The sequence below is a fragment of the Protopterus annectens genome, chromosome 1.part1 (assembly GCF_019279795.1).
Source record: "Protopterus annectens isolate FY-2018-M chromosome 1.part1, PAN1.0, whole genome shotgun sequence".
In the NCBI taxonomy this organism is placed as follows: Eukaryota; Metazoa; Chordata; order Ceratodontiformes; family Protopteridae; genus Protopterus; species Protopterus annectens.
Genome location: NC_056726.1, coordinates 1,562,753,472 through 1,562,774,047, shown reverse-complemented (window position 1 = coordinate 1,562,774,047; position 20,576 = coordinate 1,562,753,472). Strand labels below are relative to the sequence as shown.

The 20,576-nt window shown below is 43.4% G+C and overlaps 1 protein-coding gene across 1 annotated transcript in view; it reads left to right on the top strand.

The window, feature by feature from the left end:
• Positions 1–20,576, top strand: part of STPG1 (sperm tail PG-rich repeat containing 1) — a 651,489-nt gene that overhangs the window by 418,270 nt on the left and 212,643 nt on the right. The window lies entirely within an intron of this gene.

Genomic DNA, 20,576 nt, shown 5'->3' with positions numbered 1-20,576 from the left:
CACTTGGGTATTGTTGACAAACTCAAGAGGTTAGCTACAAACCTGTATGTCACCTGGTGGATAGCCAACTGGCTCACAGACAGGACCCAGGAAGTTAGAATTGAGGAGTCCACCTCTACAAAGAGGCCAGTCACAAGTGGAGTCCCTCAGGGATCAGTCCTTGGACCTCTCCTTTTTGGCATTTACTTCTCAGAAGTCAAGGCCAATGTCAGTGGCCTCTGGCTGACTAAAGTTGCAGATAATTGCAAATTAGGAGCTGTCATTGAATCTCACACTAACACAAATGTTCACCATGAGGGGCTGACACAGACAAACAACTAGTGTCAGAGCCATGGACTAAAACTAAATTCCAAGAAATGCATAATAGTATCCTTTGGGAAGTCATCCATCGCTGGTAGCTATCATATTGACAACACACCCCTTAGAGATGACCAAGTAGTCAGGGACTTAGGGACACACATATATAGTAATCTAGCCTTTGATCATCATGTATCTACAGTGGTGAGGAAATCATTCTATGTTGTGCAACTTATAAACAAAGGTATGGCATCTATGTCCAAGGAAGTTATTGTTCCACGGTATTCGGCATTCATCAGACCTATCATTGAGTACAATGCCCCCTTTGGTATGTACCTAACCAGGCATATCCAACAATTGGAATAGCCACAGAGGTTCCTCATTAAAAGAATACAGGGTGTAAGTAAAATGTCCTGTGCAGACCACATCAAGGCCCTATCCCTGTATTTTGTCTCCTACAGGCTTTTGAGGGAAATCTATGCCTGGCATACAGGGCATTGTCAGACCCCAGTCTGATGGACCTTCTGCATATCCACAAAACAAATAACACCAGAATTACCCGTTCTAAAGACTTAATCCTTGACTGTGATATAAATAGGACATGCTGGAGAGATAGTTATGTATCCCAGAGACTACCCCATCTATGAAGCTGACTCCCCATCCATGTGAAGCAGAGGTCCTCCCTAACCCAATTCAGGTGCAACTTGGACAATTGGATGGAAAACCAAAAATCATCCCTGGTTTGGCACCTATGTCTCTAGTGGATAGAAGTTCATAGGTTCATAGGTTCATACTAGGCTATCTGCCCTGGGGCAATTATAAGCCTAGCCCGATTCTGTATGGCTTATGCCACCCCCTTGATTTGAGTATACTGTGCCCTTTTTAAGGTTTAGTTTACTGTGCCTCTGTCTAATAGTGACACGGGAGTAATTCCTGGGACAAACCTACAATCCCCCATCCACCTATCGAGATTCTTCTTGAAGAGATTCAGTGAGGTGCTCTGCCTCACATGAACTGGAATTCTATTCCAGAGTAAAGGGAGCCTCTGGGTTATGAATCTGTCCCTCCAGCAAGTTCTATTTATTTCTATGCTGAGGTTCAAGTCCCTCGAGCGTGTGGCTCTAAGGGATTTAGATTTACTGAGGTGGAGCATGTCCATTAATTCTGGATTTGACATAGCTTTGTATGTCAGGCATAGATTGCCTCGAAGTAGGCGGTATGCAACTGAGTAGAGCTGGAGTTTTTTTAACCGAGCAGCATATGGCATCTGTTTGAGACCCTTGATCCTCTTGGTGAGATACTTTTGGGGTCTTTCTAATTGCTGCAGGTGTCGGGTAAGGTACATCCCAAAGGGGCATTGTATTCTATGATGGGCCTGATGAGGGATGAATAAAGGGGCACGATTACCTCTCTTGATCTAGATGTGAAACCCTTCATGATGAGGTGGGCTATGTAGAAGGTCTTTCTAACCAATTTGGCAATGTGGTTTTCAAAGGAGAGATTGCTATCAACTTGGGTCTCCAGGTCCCTAATAACTTTCGCTGTACTTAATGGGTTTCTGCCTATGTGGTAATTTGTGGGCACATTGTTTTTGCCAAAGGGTATGACTATACATTTTTTGACATTTAGCTTTAAACCATGGTGCTGGCACCAGTTATCTGTCTCTGTGAGACCTTTTTGAAGGATGTTTGTGTCAGCTGGAGAGTCGATTATGGCGCCCAGTTTGCAGTCGTCTGCGAACTTGGTGAGCCATAGTTCTCCCACGTTTGCCTGTACCTCGGAAAAGTATATACCTAACAAGAGTGGTCCCAGGACAGAACATTGTGGGATGCCACTTGTGACCGGTTTTGAGTCTGACATGGCTCCAGCAACTCTCACTCTGTGGGTTCTGTCTTTGAGCCAGTTTGCGACCCATCTTGTGACATAGGGGCTTATATTTAAGCTGGATAGCTTATCTATGATGCCCAAGTGGGGTATTGTGTCAAATGCCTTTGCAAGATCCAGATAGGCTGTGTGGACTACCTTCCCTTCATCTATGGCTTTGGTGACTGTTTCAAAGAAGTCAACCAGGTTCAAAAGGCAGGATCTGCCCTTGACAAAGCCGAACTGGGTAGGATCTAGTGTCTGTAGGTCCCAAATGTCTTTGTTTATGAGCTCCATGATGATCCTCTCCATAGCCTTGCAGACTAAGCTAGTCAGGCTTATGGGGTGATAGTTTCCAGGGTCCGTAGAGGCTCCACCTTTGTGGAGTGGGACCACTGTTGCTGTACGCCATTCTGTGGGCACATATCCTGTAGTGAGGCTGAGATTGTATAGCTGTTTTATTTGAGGGATTATTTCCTCTTGGAGTTCATGTAGGACGCAACCTGGGACGCCATCTGGTCCCATGGAAGCAGTGTTTTTTGCTTTGGAGAGGGCAGCCTTCACCTGAGCATCAGAGATGTTTGGGAGGCAGCCCTCTGCCGGGATAGATACTTGCTCTTTTGGGGGGGGGGTGGAGAAGTTTGCACTGAACCTGTCTGCCAGGATATTGGTGATGTCTGTGGGTTCAGTGTATTTTTTGTCGTTTAGAATCAAATCAGAACAAGTCTGGGAGTTGCATCCCAGGTTCCTAACATAACTGAAAAAAGCCTTATTATTGTCTTTGGTGTCCTGTGCAATTTTTCTCTCGAAGCTGGCCTTGGAGGATTTTATGAGGGATCGTAATTTTTGCTAGTAATGATGAGAGATGCCTTCCCTATTAGGGATTTTGCTCTATCATGTAGTAGCTTCCTCCTTCTGTTGTACAGTTTATTTATGGCAGGGGTCCACCAGACTGGACGCCTGCCTTTGGATGATTGGGTCTTGGTTTTGTTTGGGATAGCATGATCCATGCATTCCTGGAGATGTCCGTAGAATGTGTTTATATAGGATTCTGCAATTTGGGCCGTAGTTTCCACTGGCCCTGGGGCCTTGAGGGATTCCACTTCGGTTTTGAGAAGTGAAAAGTTCGCTTTTGAGAAGTTTTTCACTTTGGTTTTCTGGGCTGGGGGTGGGGTCGGGATGTGGACATCCAGTGAAATTAATTTATGGTCTGATCTTACCAATGAGGGATATACTTCTGGTGTGGAGCATAGAGTCCCCATGTTGGTAATGATCAGGTCTAGTATGTTGTCCCCTCTTGTGGGAGAGGTGACTAGTTGTTCCATAGCATTTGAGTTTATAATTTCCAGGAATCTTTGGGTTAAGGTGCTGGGGCTTGAGTAGTGCTCGCAGTCAATGTTTGGGTAGTTGAAGTCGCCCAATATAATGGTGTTCGGAGAGATCTTCATGTTCTCCAATGTTTTCAGGAAAGCCGAGTGGGATTCCTGACTTTGAGAGGGTGGTCTGTAGGATGCTATAAACTGAAAAGCAGTCTTGCCCACTGTTAGTTGCACATGGATGGTCTCTGATACTTCGTGCAATGCCACTAACCTGGAGGTGTGGATATCCTTGATAAATATGGAAACTCCCCCTCCTTTTGTGTTTCGGTCCGGGTTTTGGGGCTGAAAAGCATGATATGAGGTATAGCCTGGTAGTGCTGGGGTGCTCTCTGAAGCCTTGAACCAGGTTTCTGTCACTGCACAGATATCGATGTTCTCCATACTGAGGAGAGCTTCGAGTGCATGCATCTTGAGGTTAAGACTTCTGGCGTTAAGCAGCATTAGCCTTAGTTTCCTGTTCCTTGTGCTGTCTATGGGGGTGGGTTTAAAGTAACCTTTAAATGGTTCATCTCCCAGACCCATGCTTACACTTATTTAACAATTACTTTGTAGACTCAATATCCAAATTACTAAGTCAAGACACAAACCATCCCACCAACAATAGTAGACCTAATAGCTCAAACTCTTCCATCAGTAGTAACCCTACCACTACCTTCTCCCTCAAACCTGTCTCCACTAACTATATTAAAACTCTACTATCTAAATTAAAACCTTGCTCCACATCCATAGACAACATTCCCTCCACGTTCCTTCAGGCTGCTGCTGATGTTCTTGCTTTCCCAGTTTCTATTCTAATAAACTGCTCTATTACGGAATCCACAGTCCCTTCCATCTGGAAGCAATTTTATACCCTTCCAATACACAAAGGAGGAAACTCCACAGATATAATAAATTTTAGACTCATAGCCATACTCTCACCACTCTCCAAAATTCTGGAAAAATGTATACACAATCAAGTCTTACACTACCTTCTGCTAGAAAATCTACTCACACCTACCCAACATGGCTTTCGTCCCATGCACAGCACTACTACAGCTCTCCTGTCTTTCCTAAACTCTGTATGACTAACTAGAGACAGTAACAAACTTATTTCCTGTCTCTTCATTGACCTCTCTAAAGCCTTTGATACAGTCTTTCATAAACTTCTTCTTAAACTAGCAAACTTACACTTCTCTCCATCCACCATATCTTGGTTTAACAGTTCTGATAGACTCCAGTCAGTCAAATGGCTCTCAGCTTTCTCCCCTCTTCTTCCTGTTAAAACTGGTGTTCCACAAGGCTCCATCCTTGGGCCCCTTCTTTTTAACATGTTTACCTACCTTCTCTACTCTTCCTGTCCTGGATCCTCACTGATACAATACACTGATGATTCTACACTTATCACTATTGCTGAATCCCCACCTCAACTAAAATCAGATGCACAGTCCTCTTTTAACTCTGTAGAAAACTGGCTATCTGAAAACCAACTTATCCTTAATCCAAAGAAACCGAATTACTACTCTGTCTCCCTAATAACCTTAACCACATAAAGTCTTTCTTCTCCATACTGTCACAAAATAATACTCAAATACAGGTGGACACCAGTACAAAACGTTTAGGTGTTACTATTGATGATAGACTAACCTTTGATTTACACGACAATAATTGTATCCGAAAAACACATCTCAAGCTAGGTCTCCTCTATAGAAACAAAAAATATCTTACCAAAACAGCAAAACTAACCCTTTCAAATGCCTTCCTCTTACCCACTTTACTTTATAGCTCCCAAATTCTCCCCAGCCTCAACATTGGACTACTAAACAAGTTAGAAACAACTTATAACAGGATTGCCAGATTTGCTGACCAAAATTCTTACAAATCCCATCACTGTCTCTCACTAAAAGAACTAAATTGGCTAGAATTACCTAACCTGCTTCTGTAAAATCAGTTTCAGATTATTCATTCCATTATCTACAAACCCTCTTTCTATCCAACTATCTCATCTCTAATCTCTCATTACCTACCTACTAGATTACTCCACAGTTCTGAACAAGGCCTACTAAAAATCTACAAACCAAGGACCAAAATGGGTCACCTAGTTTATAACTTTAACCCTTCCAAGGCCTGGAATAGCCTACCACTAGATATAAGATCCCTTGAACATCCCAATCAATTCAAAACCGCTACAAAAAATACCTTCATAAACAATGGACTTGCCAATGTAATTATCCCCTGTAAACACTCCCCTATAACCTTCTACTTCTCTTCTCTCTTCTTTCCCTTCAGTAAACAAACTTACTACTTTATCTTCTCCTCTTTGTACATTACTGCACAAATATAACTAGTAAAATATTTCAGCCATGTAACTATTGCACTATTATGTATATAATATGTAATTATGAATGTATCCCTCTGCTGAATGTATTTCTATATGTATTTCACCTGCCACAGTGTAATGTATGACATTGTAATGCAATAATGTGTGGTACTGATGAATGTAATGTGTGGCACTATAATGCAGTCATCTGTGGTACTAATTAATGTATTTCTATATGCACTCAGTATGTAAAATTTCTATTTTCTGTTGGAGCTTTTCTCCTTGGGCCTCTGCTGAAAATGGGCATTTATAGCCCAGTTGGACAAACCTGGTCAACGAATATAAAATAAATAAATAAAAATTGTCAGAGATTTGGGATGCACATCTAGGATTAAAAAGGCCCTTGTGGTCATTAGTCTAGTAAACACCTATGAACCTATACAGGAAGAAAAAGGAAACTGTGTCAACTCTGATACAGTCAGTGTTGTGAAGTGATACGCCAGTGAATTCCCATATGAAAGAGCAACAGATGTCAAAGGAAGATGCATTTATTTATTTATTTATTCGTTCATTTATTTATTTAACATTTTTTTCCAGGAAAGTCTGACTGGGGCAGAGCCCATTTCCAGCAGAGGCCCAGGGAAAAACACTCTAGATGCATATCTTTGGAATGTGGGAGGAAACTGCAGCACCCACAGGAAACCCACATCAAGATGCGGAGGACACACTGACTCGGCACAGAAGGTACTGTAGCCGAGAATCAAACCGGAGAACCTCTTGCTGTGAGGCGACAATGCTAACCGCTCCAGCACTGCATCGCCCAAGGTGCTATGGAACTTCCTATAGAATGCCCACAGAAAATAGAGAACAACAAAAGTGCCCTCAGATTAGAAGAAAATGATTTAAGAGAAGAGTTTGTGGATTTAACAGAGCTGGACCAACATTAAGATCAATGAAATTAATAGACTAAAGAAACTCAATAAAACCCAAAAAGTTAGAACTCTGATTAAACAAATGAACACAGTAATTAGGACTGTCCATAGAGATTCATGTGACATAACAGTAGTAAACAGGATATATTACTGTGCAGCTAAATTAATAACAGATAAAGCCTTACCACGAAAACACAGGGTAGTGAGGGAAAGGAAGGAGAGAAATCTAATGTCATCATGGGAGTATCGAATAGAGAAAATTATAAAGCAATTAAGACAAGAAGTGCCACTGTTAGAAGAGTATAGAAGAGGGGACAGACCAACAAAAATACTCACAAAGATAGACTTCATAAAAGCAATGTGCAGTATCAGAACAGATCAGGATCTATAGTGTACTATCGCAAATAAACTAAAAGTATCAGGATAGGCAGAAAAACGTAGAAGACATGCAAATAAATATTAAGGAAAAGTACAAAATAAGCAACTTATTGATGACCCAAAAACGTTTTATAGAGAATTGGGCAACAAGACAAAAGAAATTGAAATACCACCAACAAAAAGAAGAAATAGATACATTTTGGAGAAATATCTATGGATATCATCTAGAAATAACAAAGATGCTAAATGGATAAAAGAAGTAAAAGAAAGAATAAGAAGTTCAAATGTACAGGATATGAAATGGGATGAAGTAATGGCCAGAGAGATTGAAACAAAGTTGAGAAAAGCTCCTGATTGGAAAACCTCAGGCCTAGATGCAGGACCTAACTTCTGGCTAAAAGTATTAACATCTTTACACAAAGTTGTAGCCAGGATTAACAACTGTTTGCATGCGCACCCTGAACAGACACCAACCTGTTTAACAATAGGAAAAACAATGCTCCTACTTAAGACCAAACCTGCAGGCTATCCTAAAAACTATTTACCACTAACTTGCCTTCTAGTGACATATAAACCATGCACTGGAACTGATGCCGACAGAGTTTATAGTCACTTAGAAGCAAACTCAATCATGGCAATAGAACAAAAGGGTAACAAAAGAAAGTCATATGGAACAAATGATTATTTGTTGTTAAAGTCATAATGGAAAACTGTAAAAAGGGGAAGAATTTGGCATGGACAGACTATAAAAAAGCATTTGACAGTGTCCTTTATTCATGGGTAAAAGAGTGCTTAAAATGTATATGGTACAACCTATACTGATTGATTACATTACAGCGACCATGAAACAGTGGCAAATCACGTTGCAGTTACTAAGCTGTAGGACAAAGTATTATTCCAGGGATAAAAATTCAAAGGGGGATATTCCAGGGTGACTTTGTCATTGCTGCTCTTTTGTCTTGCCCTTAAGCCATTAAGCTGTGTAATTAACATATTAGGTCATGGCTACAATTTGGCCATCAGAAAACAGCAAAGTATAAAATCTTCTCATGTTATTTTTGTCGATGATTTAAAACTGTATAGTAAATCAGACGAGAAACTGAAAGCACGGCGGCAAATGGTCAAAACTTTTTCAGATGATATAAGAATGTCATTTGGTCTTGATAAATGTGCAAAAGCAACCTTTAAAGTAGGAAAGCTGCAGCACCAAGAAAAGAAGTTATGTACTCACCATAATGTTCCATGTTTGTTGTCCATCTCAGCCTAATACAAAAGCTGGCTCGAGGCTAAACCCCCTATCCCATGATGCACCAGATAAGTTACCCAGATCTTGTTTGCAAGTGGAAGCAGCAGTAGTAATTCTACCTGTTTGTAATAACAGGTTGTCTAACTGAAGAAAGAGGAAAACAGAGACTCCACACCAATATAACTACATACATATATATATAAAAATATGTGTATGTGTATATATATATATATATATATATATATATATATATATATATATATATAAGATAGTCCGCTCTGTCCTCCAGGAATGAAGGAGGGGGAAGTTGGGTGGGACGCAAGAATATAGGCGAGATGGACAACAAGCATGGAATGTTATGGTGAGTATATAACTTCTTAATGTTATGTTATCCAATCTCGCCTTAATTCTTGCTGGTTGGGACAACATCCCTAGCACCTTTATCCTAGGGTGGCTCATGAAAACAAGCTCTTCAATACAGTGGAACCAAAGGAAGACCTGTTCCAGGAGGCCACGTCTACTTAGTAATGAGTAATAAAGGTGTGAGGCCTTACTCATGTGGCAGCTGCATAAATAGAATCCATAGGAAGTCTAGCCTGGAAAGCAGAGGATGTTGAGACTGCTCTTGTGGAGTGACCCTTCACTTTGCCTGGTAATTTTCTCTTATTATTGCTGTATGAGAAGGAAATGCAGTCTGTAAGCCATTTAGACAAGGTTACTTTAGAAACTGGCAGTCCTTTTTTTTGTCTGAAAACGACACAAAAATCGGGTCAGAATTTCTGAAATCTTTGGTCCTATGCAAATAAAAGTGTAGCTATCTGTGTTGATGCAATCTGTATTCTGCCTCGTCGCTATAGTTGGGAAAGAACACTGGTAATTCAACAGATTGATTCAGATTGTTTTCGGAACAAACTTTCGGTAAGAAAGCGGGATTAGTTCTTAGGGACACTGTCTTTGTGAAAGACTATATAAGGAGGGTGTAGTGCTTGGAGTTCCAACACTTGTCTGGCAGAGGTAATGGCTACTAAGAAAAGAGTTTTCCACAACAAAAACTTTTTATCACAAGATGATGCAGGTTCAAAGGGTGGCAGCACTAATACAGAAAGAACAAAATTTAGGTCCCAAGGGACTGGAAGTTCTCTGATTGGGGGTCTGTTTAAGAAGGTACCTTTCCAAAAGGCCTTACATAACTTGTGGGACATCATAGACATTCCCATATCACCAGTATGAAAATTAGAAATGGCTGCTAATTGTATCCTGATGGTAGCTGCTGCAGCCCCTTCAGCAAAAAGTTTGGAGAGAAATTCTAGAACTGAGGTGATAGGGGCCATAAGGGTTCTATATTGTGCTTAACAGCCCAGTAGAAAAATCTTTTCTATTTACTTGAATACAGTTTCCTTGTAGACGGTATGTGGGAAGAAACCAAGATATGTTTAACTGCTGGGGAAAAATCGTAACACCTGGCTAAACATGGAACTGGAGCAGCCATGCTGTCAACTTGAGGGTCAGCTGCATATGTTTTATACATTTCTGAATCACTATGCCATGCTTTTTACTTTATTAACATACAGGCCAGCTCATTATATGGTCATTAGCATGTATTCCTGCTATCCTGTGCTTTCCAGACAGCCATGTTGTGTTACAATGCTTCGTGAATCACACACACCCTTTTGTTAGGTTCATAGGTTCATAGATTAGTACTGGGCTAACTGCCCTTTTGGGTCATTTGAAGCCTAGTCAGTTACCCCATGTGAGAATCAAACCCTGCACATTGTGTCTTTAAGGTAAACACCTTAACCATTATGTCTTCCTCCCACCCATAATAATGGTGGGACGAAGCTCAAACCTAGGTTCATAGGTTAGTACTAAGCTAACTGCCCTTGTGAGCCATTTTAAGCCTAGCCAATTATCCCTTGTGAGACTCAAACCCTGCACCTTGTGTTTATAAGGCAAGCACCTTAACCATTAGGCCACCCTCCCAACCTATCCCCACTAGTCATGCAAATTCATGATGCTTCATGTGTTTATAAATCCCAGTCTGTGTTCCCCCTTTTCAGCTTCTTTGACATTCTTCTGTCACACGCTACCTCTGACACTCTGTGCCAGTTGGCTGCAGCTCCTCTGATTCTGTCTTTGACCTCCTCATTCAGACATTCATTCTCCATAATCACCCCCACTTCCCAATACTGGAAGCTGTTAATCAGTTAGACTATTTTCCATTCTATGTCAGTTTTCAGATTTTTTTTTTGTTTTTTTCCCATTTGCTGGCATGACAGCTGTCTTGTCTGTACTCAGTTTCATCCTATATATCTTTAGTTTTGCATTGTAATGCATTCCATTCCCATTTTTTGAAGTCTCTGTTCAGAGACAGCTTGTAATGTCACATTGTCTGCATAAAGCAGCTTTGTTGATCTGTCCCATGTGACCTGTTTGCTAATGTAATCCACTACAAGTATGAACAGCAGTGGAAACAGAGCTGATCCTTGGTGACATCCACTGTCACAGGGAACCACTGTGTAACTACAAACACAGTTCATACTTGTGCTATTGGGTCCTTCTACATAGTCTGCACTAATTTCATCAATGTTTCTAAGACTTTGAACCATGACCTGACTTCCCAAATCAGTTTTCTTGAGACCTTATTGTAGGATTTCTCCAAGTATAGGAATGCCCAAGTGGACTTTTTCTCATCCCTAGCTGCTTGTGCACTCTGTCTCACTGAAAAATCAGGTCATTTGTGCAGCCCCATGATCTGAATTGCTCATAACCCCCCCCCATCTTACTTTCCACTGCTTTGCATATTTCGCAGTTTCATGTAGTGTGACAGGAGTTTGAAACCTCTGTACTGTCCACAGTTGTGCAATTCTTCTTTGTTCATGTACACTGTCACTAGAATGTTTATTTTACACTCCAGCCATTTCTTCCTAACTCACCCCACGTCTTGATCATGTCTGCTGTGACCTCATCTGAGCCTGCTGGTTTCCCTGTGACCTCATCTGAGCCTGTTGCTTTCCCTGACTTCATTGCTGTGACCTCATCTGAGCCTGCTGGTTTCCCTGTGACCTCATCTGAGCCTGCTGCTTTCCCTGACTCCATTGCTGTGACCTCATCTGAGCCTGCTGGTTTCCCTGTGACCTCATCTGAGCCTGCTGGTTTCCCTGTGACCTCATCTGAGCCTGCTGGTTTCCCTGTGATCTCATCTGAGCCTGCTGGTTTCTCTGACTTCATTTTCCTTAGTGTTGCTCTTATTCTAGAGTGGGCGCCTTTTCTTCTTTTATCATAGGTTGTGTCTGGGGCAGTGAAGTTTCTGTGGGTTTTCCTCATTCAGAGCCTGCTAGAAGTACTCCTTCCATCTGCGTATGATGTCCCATGGCCAGGTGAGCAGGTTTTTGCTGGCATCCCTTATGAATGGTGTCTGATGACTCTCTCCTTTAGCCTTCTGTCTCTGCTTTCCAACCTGATAAGAGTTCCTCTGTGCCATCTGCTGAGTCACCTTCCAGAAACCGGTAATATTGCTATTGTGACTGCTGTCTCTTAGCCTCTTTGTTAGCTAACCAGTATTCCTTCTTAGTCTGGTTCATCTTTTCTATCTCCAAATTTTTCCTCCACTCCTTATTTCTTTTGACAACTTCTCAGACTGCTGCATTCCATCACTAGCTTTTCTTATCCACATTATTTCCATTACTATGTTGGTTCTATAGTTCTCACACATGCTGCTTTGAAGTGCTGCCATTTTTCTTCGTCTCTGGCTATTTCCTCTTCTTCTTGAGGTGCTAGAGTCCACAATGTTAATTTGAATTCCTTTGTTTTCACTTTAGTCAACTTGCAGGTCTTAACCCTAGTTTATGTTAACCTTAGAGTCTTCTTTGGCCACTGCTAGCAGCTGATTGTGGTCATCAGTGGTTTATGCTGTGGACTAACTGTTTCGCTGGAGATTACGTTGAACTATCTGGTTCTACCCCATTCCTCTTTCCTTAATGAGATAAAGTTTATCTGAATTACACGTTGAAAACTCCTGTATGTGTTCTTGTGAATGGCTGTCTTACTGAACCATATGTTGCCAACTATCAAGCCATTTACAAGGCAGAAATGTAGAATGGCCTCTCCTTCTTTATTCCTGTTGATCCCATGTGGATCCAGGCAGTCCTCATATGCTGTTCAGTCTAACTCAAAATGACCATTCAGGTCCCCCATTATCAAGGCCAAGTCATATTACCCTGCTTTATCTAGTAGGTTCTGCAACTGGTGCCCGAATGTACTCTTTTCATCGCCATCACATCCATGCTGTAGGGTCTTCTTCACATCCATGCTGTAGGGTATAGGTAGAGATTATGACTAGCTTTACACTAAAGTCTGATTGCCATGAGTTTATCACAAATTCTGATGACATCCCTCACTCTCTTCAGATGAGTCTCCCTGACCACAGTTCCTACACCATTTATACTTTGTCTTCCCCTACGTTATAGACTCTAAAGTTCCTACACCATTTATACTCTGTCTTCCCCTACGTTATAGACTCTAGAACCCAAGCTAGGTGTCTTTGCTGCACCACCCTTCCTTGTATACTAAATGCACAGGATACCCAGTCTTCTTCATAACATCATGTAATCCACTTTCAAGCTGCTTCCAGTCAGGGGATCTGCATTCATTGTAGCAATCCTTAGTTCATGTTTGGCAGTTTCAGTGGTTTTGCCACCAACATTCACTCAAGAGAGCTATCTCAGGTAACCCTGGCTGAGCAACTGAACACTGGCCAGCCAGTAGCATATTGACCCATGGCTGCTGGGTTTATGGTGTGCACACACTAGCCCATAAGGGACCTAGACTTTTTCCACCATAGGTCAGGTCTTTAACCCATTTACTTATCTCCAGCAAATACCCACGTCTGTCTGTTGGTGGCATTAGTAAATGTGACTGAAACACACAGAACTAACTTTTGCACCACAAAGTTGCTAGCCCTGCCATGGTAAGCAGTCTGTGATCCATATTCTCCTATCTAGAGGATACTGTATACCACAGATGATGCCTAATGCAGTTGGTCAACACAACTCTTCTCCTATAGGTGCCACATAGAGTCTGTGCTGATACCCATGACTTCATTCATATTTTGACTGACGTCCTCCATGTTTTTTGGAGGCGGGAGAAACCCCATAGATAAACATGGAGAATATGCAGACTCCAAATATTCACTGGCCAAAGGTTAAGCTTGAACCCTGCACTTTGCATTTAGGAAGCAAAGGCTTTAACTAAAGGCTTTAACTATAAATATGTCAGTCATGCAAAATGAAAACTTCTCTAAATATTGCTCTGTCAGATGATGACTGTGAAAAACTTTTTTATTTTATTCTGTTCTAACAAGCTTTATCCCTACATGCTATATAGAAATTGGAAGCTTTAAATCTGCATTCATTATGTTAATGGATGCCTTGCTTGGCAAAGGCACAATTCAACAAGTTGCATAATATGACCATAATGTTTTATGAAAGCAGATGGGGCTTAGCACCATGTTGGGGCTGGTCTTTGCATGATACAGATTGTTTCCTCATGGTGTGCTCTTCTGTGTTGTGGTGATGTATTAGGCTTCATGCAGTAGCCATCCGGTGCCATTACATTTTTCCTTTAATGTTAAATTCTGGATCTGAAGTAGTTCACTTCATTTGGTCTTCAACCTGTGGGATACCGAATCCATATCGGATCCGAGTTGGCAATTTCACTAGCATCTGCTCTGAGCTCCAAGCTCCTCCCCTTACCCATAATACACCTCCACTATCTCCCAACCCCCAGATCTCATTTGCCACGGCTTGCTGAAGCATCGTGATCTCCTTAGCTCTGAGTAGTGAGTGGGTTTTCTGCTTTTAAGCAGCTTTTTTCTCTAAAATCTTTGAGTATAAGTGTTAGTGTGGGTTCCCTCTCATCCTCCCCTTGCTGGTGCATCATGTAATAGAACCTTTATTGTAGTTTAGAGTTAGTTTCTTAGTGTGCATTGATTTGTCTCACCCCTCTGTGTTCTGTGTGACTTGAGTATGTGGTGAGTGGTCTGAGTGGGAAAACAGGTATTTTTTTCTCCTTTTTCCTTCTCTAGTGTGAGTGGCTTGGATAGAGACATGGCTGATAAGCCTGTTTTCAAAAGGTGCACTGAGTGTGGCCATAAATTGTCTCCTGCAGATGGCCACACTGTTTGTGTGATGTGCTTGGGCTTTGCCCATCTGAATACAAATTGCTCTACTTGCGCGGGTTTTAACCCGTGCGCTATCAAGGACAGGAAGGCTAAGTTGGCCCTGACAGGCCTTCTTCCCACTTCTGAGGTGGTTGCCTCATCCTTGGCTTCGGTCACAGTGGTTGTGGCTGCCTCTCCTTCTTCTCTTGCCCTTGCTTCACCTCCCTCCCAGGCTGGGACTCAACCTCCCATTTCTAAGCCTGTGGAAATGGAGCAGAAAAGGGGCAGAGAGAAGGAGAGAGAGCCAAAATCACATAAGCCAGAGAAACATAAGAGGTATCCAGACCTTCCTTCTCCCACCAAAAGTCAGCCTAGGATCCATGACTCCCCTCAACTCCGATCTTCAAGATTTTCCCCGAAGCCGGAGGAGACACGTTCTCCATCTAGGGTCTCATTTCCTTAACCCGTCAGGTCGGAGTCCGTGGCCTCATTGAGATCCATGCGTAGCTTATCGGAAGTTGACACAGATAAAATGATAAGGAGGTTCATTTGTACTCAGATCCAGATGGGGGTCTTGCCAGCCCCCTCTCCCTCTGGAGGGGGGAGCTCACTTCCTTTTTTCACACTGATTTCTCCTTCTCCGATCCATCCACCGGGTTCGGAGTACTCGGATCCGAGGATGGCCTTAGTCAGGGGTCAGCGCCGATGGTACCTACTTCCTCAATGCCGACAGCTGCCTGGAGCATGTCAGATCTGACCAGTTTGGATGAGAGTGGATCTCAGAGCCAGAGCTTAGGTGTCGGATCCAAGGGAGTGGAACTTTTTTCATTGGCTCTGGCAATGTCGGGCCAGGTTCCCTCCCTTGGACCTCCGTCCACTTCGGGCCCGGCTCCAATTTTCACATTGGATCTGGGGAGACCGGCTTCCTTATTGGTTCCCCAGGAGGTTCTTTCTCCCTCGGCATTTGATGTGGTAGAAAGGGTTCTCTCCACTGAATTGAGACACTTGACTATCTCTTCAGATTTCACCCCGACCCCCTCTGCTCTATCTACGAATCCCATCATTTTACCAGAGGGACAGCCTGTGCTCGAGGAGCTCCAGATGGTTCCCCCTGAGGAACAAATAGCTTGGGAGTTCCCCCTGGAGAGCCTCACTGGAGATGTGCCTTGCAAGCATACATGTAAGAGGAGGACACGGATTTGGATGATGGGGAAGGTTCCCCCAGGTCACCTCCAAAGGATGTCTCCTTTGGAGACATCATGGAAATCCTACACCAACAGGGAGGTTGGTCCACCCCCAAACCTTCTTCTGACGAGTCCGTGTTCCTGGAGGCTTTTGGCATGGGCCCATCTACTTCCTGGGTGTCCCCTCCCGCAGATCCCCTGGTGGACCTGGTCACCTCATGGGCCTGGAAGGAGCCGGACACTGTGGAACCAATCTAAATGTCCTGTTAAGATCTTGAGTCCACCATCAGATAGACCAGCGTGGAACAAGGGCTACTTCATAGATGCTATGGTGGTAGCAGCAGCCTCAATAAAGGAACTAGCCCGAGAGAGTTCCTCGGTTCACTCCCCTGACTGAGAGTCACGGATGATGGACCACTTGGGCATGCGGGTTTATGTGTCAGCAACCTTTTCCACTAGGGCGCTGAACTACCTGGCCCATGTCAAGATACTCCAGCATGACCTGGTTAAGGAGCTGGCTGAGTCTCTCCCTAAGTCCATGTCGCAGGAGGACAGGGACTCATTCTCAGTGAGGATGGCCACTTTGAAAGCAGTCTCCAACACGTCCATGTGACTCCTCTCACATGCTACTAAAGGAGCGGCTAGGGCAGCTAGGTCTGGTGTGTTCATGAGGAGCAATGCCTGGCTCAGACTATGTCAGTTTTCGGAACCTTTCATGGTGTCTTTTGCCAACACTGCTCATGACGGCTCTACTCTTTTTGGTAAGACCGTCAAAGAGACTTTAGTCCAGATTGAGAAGGATGGGAAGCCACTGTCTGCCGTTGGAGTCCACTTCTCAAATGCTCAAATATCCTTTTCCCGGAATCAGAAAGGGCAAAAGAAGATGTGGTTCCGGAAGTCACAGTATTCCCAGGATACTCAGGGCTCTTCTTCCCCCAGAGGCAGAGGGGGACAGGATAGATGCCAGCCCAGAGGCAGAGGGGGTCTGAAGAATTTTGGGTCTTGAGAACCTTTTTCGGACAGGCCCGGACAGCAACCCTGAGGGATTGCCCGACTGCTCTACTCTAGAGGCAGTTGGGGAATGATTGTCATTGCACCTGGTGGCATGGGAGTCCGTAACATCAGACCGCTGAGTGCTTCAGATCATATTCAGAGGATACTCTATCCCCTTTGTTGTTCCTCCCAAACCTCCCAAACACCTCCCAGATGTACCACCCACGCAAAGGGAGACAGCAGCACAGGAAATCTCTAAGCTACTAGGAAAACGAGCCATCGAACCCATCCCCTCAGATCAGTCCGGATCGGGCTTCTACTCCAGGTTCTTTTTGGTGTCAAAGAAAATGGGGGACTTATGGCCCATTCTGGACCTATCTACCCTGAACCTGTCAGTTGCCAAAGAAAAATTCTGGATGGTCACACCACAGTCCATCATGCCATACCTGCAAGAGAGCGACTGGATGTGCTCGTTAGACCTCCAGGATGCCTACTATCACATAAAGATGCACAGAAGCTCCAGGAGCTTTCTTCAATTCTGGCTAGGAGTCAATCATTACCAATTTTGAGCCCTACCCTTTGGTCTCACCACAGCCCCCAGGGTGTCACCAAAGTGATGGCAGTAGTAGCGGCTCACCTGAGGCTTCAGGGGATTCAGGTCTATCTATACCTGGTCGATTGGCCCCTCACTGCTCCCACCAGGTGTCTACTTTCTCAAACCAGGGATTATTTCTTAAAGCTTGATCTGCAATTTGGGATCACAATCAATGCATCCAAATCACTTCTAAATCCTGTCCAGGTGATAGACTACATTGGGGCAAGGATAGACACCTTACAGTGCAAAATCTTCCTGACTACGGAGAGAGTACAAAACCTGAGGATGCATGTCTCTCTGATCTACTGTTCTCATCTTCCATCAGCAGAATCAGTGTTGAGGGCTTTAGGTTCAATGGCAACGACCATAACACTTTTCCCATGCACCCAGTTATATATGAGAGTACTACAGTGGACACTGGCTGTACAATGGTCCCTGTTGGAATTTCCATTATCGTACCCAATACATCTCAGTCAAATCTGTCGGTCATCCCTTCTGTGGTGGATGTGCTCTCCGGAGATCTTAAAGGGATGACCTTTGTTTCAGCCCCTGTCCAAGCCACAGTGACCACGGATGCCTCCCAACTCAGGTGGGGGGGCATTGTTCGGGCAGCACAGTCCAAGGCCTGTGGTCCCCTGTTGACACCAGCTTGCACATAAATGTTCTAGAGATGAGGGCGGTCCTTTTGGCGTTGCAGGCCCTTCATGCCTTTCTTCCTCTGGGAACCATTGCAATTCAATCAGACAATATGCCAGTGGTCTGGTACGTCAACAAACGGGGAGGGACCAGATCTTACCCCTTTGTTGCAAGGCCATGAGAGTGTGGGAATGGCCGATCTCCACTGGTCGCTTTCTCATAGCAATGCACATTCCAGGACAGTCCAACATTCTAGCGGACAGGTTAAGTCGGTCTATTCTGATGCCTTACAAGTGGTCTCTGAATCATTCAGTAGCAGAGCAGATCAGAGAAGGGGTCAGCCTTGCTATGATCTCTTCGCATCTCCTTTCAATGTGAAGTGCAGCGAGTTTTTCGCTCTGAACCCCCTGCCGGGGGAGTCCACCAGAGATGCTCTAGTCCATGCTTGACTTCCTGGCCTTCTGTATGCTTACCCTCTAGTACCTCTTATTCTGAGGTTTCTACAGAAAGCTCATCGACTGGGGAGCAAAGTGATCCTCATTGCCCTGTTTTGGCCTCGCCAGGTATGGTTTCCCTTCCTTTGGTCTCATCTTCTGGCTCTGCCCTGGATCTTGGATCCCATTCAGGATCTGATTCCACACCCATTGGGGGTTTCTCATCCGAATCTGGACAGTTTGAAGCTCACAGCTTGGCTGCTCCAGTTCCCATGGTCACTAGGACTCCTGGATTATCCTCTTCAGTTAGGTCTATTCTGGTGGCTGCTCATAACCAGAAAGATTTACCTCAGCAAATGGAAACGTTTTTCATTTTGGGCTTCTCAAAGGAGTTTAGACCCTTTCACGGCTCCTATTTCTGCCATTCTTGATTTCCTAGCCAATATTTTTCAACAGGGAGCTAGTTCTTCTACTATCAAAGTTCAATTGGCTCTCATCTCTCATTTTTCATGTGGGTGTGAATTCTGCCTCCCTGGCCTCCTCCAGACTGTGTAAAGCCTTTATCAAAGGTACCTTTCTGTTACGCCCCCCCCCCCACCGGTCAAAGATCCTGTTCCCCATGGGATCTTACTATGGTTCTTCAAGCTTTGGTCGCGCTGCCTTTTGAACCTGCTGCAACCACAGATCTTAAAAATTCTTATCTTGGAAAACAGCATTCCTGGTGCTATCACTTCTACTAAAAGGGTTTCAGAACTGCAAGCTTTATCCGTCAAAGTTCCATATATGATTTTCCATAAAGATAAGGTTTCCCTTCGGACCAATCCGTCCTTTCTTCCTAAGGTTGCATCACAAGTTAACATCAATCAGACCATTAATTTACCTGTTTTCTTCCCAGACTTTGCTAACAAAATGGAATACAAAATCCACTTGTTGGATGTTCATAGACAGTTACGTTTTTATTTGCACAGGACCAAAAACTTCTGCAAATCTGATCAGTTGTTTGTGTCCTTCTCTAAATCGTTTTTGGGCAAACCTATCTCTAAGGTCACTATTGCTATGTGGATTTCCACGTGTATCCTTCAGGTCTATAAGGTAAAGGTGTATCTCCTCCAGGTCAGGTGAAAACTCATTCCACTAGGTCCATGGCTACTTCTACGACCTTTTGGTCTAGAGTCTCACTGGATGATATTTGTTCTACAGCTACTTGGTCCTCATCTCTTACCTTTATTTCTCACTACAAATTGGATTTGACTTCTAGAAGGAGAGCATCCTTTGGTTCCATGGTGCTCCAGAATATCCTTCCATGAGGGCCACCCAGGAGTTTAGTAGCTGGGGACTTTGTCCCACAGGTTGAAGACCAAATGAAGTAAACTATGTCAGATAAAGAAGTTATGCACTCACCATAACGTTCCATCTGAGTAGTTCTACTTTATTTGTCTTCAACCGCCCCTCCCTCCTTCCCCCTATCCTTATCATATAAACAGCCTGTTGGCTGCAATTGTAGGTCATAAAGTATTTTTCAGGCCGGGTTATCAGTATAAGGGTCAGCAAACTCGATCTGGGGGTTGGAAGGTAGTGGAGGTGTATTATGGGTAAGGGGAGGAGCTTGGAGCTCAGAGCAGATAACAGGTTGAAGACAAATGAAGTAGAACTACTGAGATGGAACGTTATGGTGAGTACATAACTTCTTTTTGTTGAGCATTGCTAATGCATGCTTTTTCCTTAAATAGGGTGTAACTTTTGTGGCAGGTGTGTTTGTTCTTATGTTTACTTATTTTCAGATTCTATAAGACAGTTGAGAGGGTGGCCAAATGGTTAAGGTGTTTGCCTTACAAACACAAGGTACAGGGTTTGAGTCTCACAAGGGATAATTGGCTAGGTTTAAAATGGCTTGCAAGGGCAGTTAGCCTAGTACTAATCTATGAGCAAAGAAATGTCTGATTATATTGTTACTTATTTGTACTGTTTTGTAACAAAGCTTAAGGAAAAATTAGGACATTTTTGTATATCAGACATCAGTGACAAGCTATAGAACACTTCTCTTCACAGGGGGCACAATAATATTTGAAAAGTTTTTAACTGTTATTCTGGAGTTTATAACTGTATGTTTATGTGAAATTGCTTCTATTCAACCCCTGGTGTCTGTGTTTGCAGCTGATGTCTTAAAATAATGCACTGTTTCATAC